The 4,105-nt window shown below is 37.7% G+C and overlaps 1 pseudogene; it reads right to left on the minus strand.

The window, feature by feature from the left end:
* Window positions 1-226: 226 nt before the first annotated feature.
* On the minus strand, window positions 227-1,633 carry LOC116093696 (annotated as a pseudogene).
* Between the last annotated feature and the right edge of the window lie 2,472 nt (window positions 1,634-4,105).

Raw genomic sequence — 4,105 nt, forward strand, 5'->3', positions numbered from 1 at the left:
CCCATGTTTGCCAATTTTTAGAACTTACATTAACTGACTATAAACCATTTTGATTTTTAACTCACACTTTCTTACATTACATGATATGTTATCTTCTCTTGAAGTATTTGCTCCTTCTCTATTCTCTGTCTCTGTCTCTCTCTCTCATTTCTCAACAATACAATAAGCAAACTCTCACCGAATTTTTTCCTTAATTCTATTCTGTTCTACAGACATAACTTTGCTTTCATGCTTTCACCTCCACTACATTTTCATAGAATTTTAGCAGGGGACACACCTTCTCTTCTAGGAATCTGGTGTGGTGCTCCACAAGTGAAAGAGGGGTCCAACAAATGCTCTGACTAAGTGAATGGGGTTGAAGAAGGCATCTGCCTAAATGTGCTCTTTGAGGCTCCCTCCTGCTGAACCATGGTAGCTGTCTGCTGGGAAAGCACTCTTCTTTTCTTATGACAGTCCCATCAACTGTCCCCAGCTTTGACCACAACCATGACGTTGTTCTTTTAGGCCAAGAAAGACAGCTCACGCTGAATGCATCTTTCACTTCCTTACTTTGAGGTATATTGTTAATCCTTCAGAAATATTCTGTTCAGTATTTAGTATAGCATCTTCAGTGAGAAAGGCTTCCACCAAACAGATCTGTGAGTTTTGCTATTACCCAGTGTGTTCAAACCATCACGCAGAAGCTGTCTGCTGTGGGTCCAAGATAGGGGCCATCAGGTACATGGTCAAGGTACAGAAAAGTTCAGAATACATGGGGTTCTGCTTGTATGACATTGTACTAGAGCAACTCTTTCAGAAACGGCCTCTCCATTTCCTTCAGGTTCACCAGGAGGCTGATATCAATGCAAATCTTGTGTACTGATGCTGCTAAGATAACCAGCACAGACAGCACTTCAGTGTTCACTTTCATATATAGGTTTGTCCTGGGATGATGAAAGCCCTCTTAAATTTTGCCTTTTCTGTCACCAACTTGTGAACACCTTGGGAAGCTGCTCCCCCTTCTGGTAATCTCCCTCAAATGACTACTAGAAGTGGGCCTGAGTGCCAGTGGTGCCTTTCACTCCACTGAAGTGCAGCACATCACAGATACACTTCAAGATCTGAAGATCCATACAGAGATCTTGAATCCAAAGGCAGCATTGTTTGCTAATGGTGGTCAGCTGAGCAGGCTGAAAATATGTGAAACCTACAGTGGGCAGATCAGTGTGTTCCTTAGCAAAGTATACAAAGCCTCAAGATCACTCTTGCAAGCTTTGGCAAAAGCTAATTCATTTTTCATTTGTCAGAATAATTAGGCCATATTGTCTCCAAAATGACAGGAGGCGGCACCAAGCTGAATAGGGCCCACAGATATCAGACAGCAGTGGCTAAACGTGTGCACATGAGCCATGTGTGTTCTTCAGCTGCCATCTACAAGTCAATATTGTTCAGGTTTGGTGTCATTTCTTAGATTTATTTATCTGTGATAGGTAAATCAGTGTCGGCTAGACTTCCACAAGCCACAGCTACAGCTGCCACCACGTCTGGAACTTGTACCTGTCACTGAATAAGAAGCACATCTTGAGGCTAGTGTAGCAGAGCCTGTTATAGAATAGTAACTTTCAGGACTGCCGAGGTTGCTGGCTGCAGCCATTTTGAACATGTAACCCAGTCACAGCCTATGATTCTGTTTCTTAATCTTTCTTTCTCTTTTTTGTTAAGACAAACTGGCTTCCTCAAAAACCACAATCCTCATTCTTTACCCCCCCCCAATATCTTAGATTACGGGACATAACATTACTACTTATTAATCCTGTGCTTCCTTATCAGAGTGTGAGTAGATAATCTTGGCTATTCCAGAATAGACTCTATATGATACAGTCACAGTGGAAATCACTATATGGATTCATCAGGAAAACTAGAAATAGAAATACATTATAGTCTAACCATAACACTCCTGGGTATATATTTGAATAATCTAAGTCAGTATACCACTGAGATGCTTGCTTATACATGTATATGAAATCAGTCTATATGCACATCAATACAATAGATTGAAAAACATGGTATATACACCGAGTGGAGTTTTATTCAGCCATAAAGAAGAATGAAATTATGATATTTGACAGAAAATAGATCATCATGTTAAGTGAAATGGGCCAAAATCAGGAAGATAATATCATGTTTTACATATATGCATATATATACTTATATATATGTACATATATAGAGAGAGAAATAGTGTGTGTGTGTGTAATATTAAAGTGGAAAGAAAAATATGTGGGAGTATAAAGATGGTTAAAGATAGAAAGGAACAAGAGGAATAATGGCTATGGACAATAAAGACAAACTAATTGCAGGTTTTCTCTCACATATGAATCTATATATGAATGTATGTATGTTTATATATGACATTAAAATAGAAAGAAACTATTTAGGGGGTAGAAAGGTCATAATGAAACCCATTATTTTATATACCACATAAAGATATTAATAAAAATAAAATAAAATGGGAGACCTATCTACTTGTGTTGAAGACTACTTAGCAGTCATATTTTCAGCAGCAACAAACAAGAAAGCCAACTATATGGAGTCTTCTCATTTTGCTGTTGCTAAAATAAGTCATAGAATAAGTCATAGCAGGATCAGATGCAGTAACATTACCCACATATTTACTGTATGGCTGTTTCAACTCTATAACCATAAAAGCCACAATTATGGCAGAAAACTAAAGCATTCTCAGAAATGTCTATCTTTTTTTTTTTCATTTAATGACATGAACTGGTCATATGGCCATTCTGAGCTTCACAGGGAGCAAATTCACTCAGCCAGATGTATCACTGCCTTGAATAAAATCAAATACCTGCTAGTAAGGAAAAATAAGAAGACGGATTCTATGCTAGAAGCTAAAAGTGTCTTCCATGTGTCATCTCAAGCTACCACATGTAACTTAGTATTTGTACAGTTGAATACAAGGCATTGAAAGCCTATCTTTTTGAGGATGTGCCAGGTATAACTTCAAGAAGTATTAAAGGATCTAGGTTAGTAGGTAGACAACCCTGCTTGCTAGCATTCACTTCTTTGTGTAATCACATCCAATTGAATCTAGATCAGACTTAATGACTTGCTTCTACAAGTGTGGTGAAAGGAATAGGAAATCATAACTAAGATTAGGTTAACAAAGATCACAACTTCCTTTTGCAACTAGAATCTCTCTGATCACTTTCTAGTTCTCAGGCTCAGATGAAATTTATTTCAAGTTGGGTTTATTTGGCAAAGAACAGAGGACAGAGGACATTCTTTGCTGAACAACATGTAGAGATCTAAGGCAGCCTTGCCAAACAGTCTGTGAGCGCTTGAATCATGCTAACAACAATATGGACTTGGAAGCAGAATTTTGCAAAAGAACATGAGCCTTAAAACGTGTATAGCCCAACCAATACAAAAAGACAGGCAAGTGACTCTGCCTGAGAGAGTTACAGTAACAGACAACCTAAGCTGTATGGAGATTTCTGACCTAGATAAATTGTGAGGTAGCAAATGTGAGCTGTTTGCAGTTGTTAGACTTCAAGGATAATTTGTTACACACTAAAAATAACATTCCTGAAGTAAATGATGGACATGCTCAAAAAAAATCATGTAAACTTTCTGCAATTTGAACTGACAAGCTGTAATTTAGGTATTTTTGCATCTATGCTCCATTCCTCCAACTCTAAAGGAAGAGTTTTCTAATATTCAGGTTAAAGCAGTCTAAAAATAAAACTCAATCCTTCACAGGTGAATGAGCTCCCCATCTCTGGAAGCATTAAAGCATAAACAATGTAAACATCTGTTAAATAGTTTTTGTGGTAAAGCTTCCGACATCAAATGACCAGATTAAATAGATCAGTGCTCTTCACTCATATGAAATAACATTTGTATAATAGAATGGACGTAAATAAGAAGCAAAATGACCAGTTTATATAGGTTCTACCCAACCATTCTTAGGTCACTGAGTATCTATAATTCATCTTTGGCACAACAGTGAGCCTTGCCCCCCTATTTAGAATGCTCAACATGAAGTGGTTTAAGATTTTTTCATACTTAGATTTCAGGAAGCAATAGTTTTGGCAATATGCTTGCCAGA

This window comes from Mastomys coucha, chromosome X, assembly GCF_008632895.1.
Source record: "Mastomys coucha isolate ucsf_1 chromosome X, UCSF_Mcou_1, whole genome shotgun sequence".
Lineage (NCBI taxonomy): Eukaryota > Metazoa > Chordata > Mammalia > Rodentia > Muridae > Mastomys > Mastomys coucha.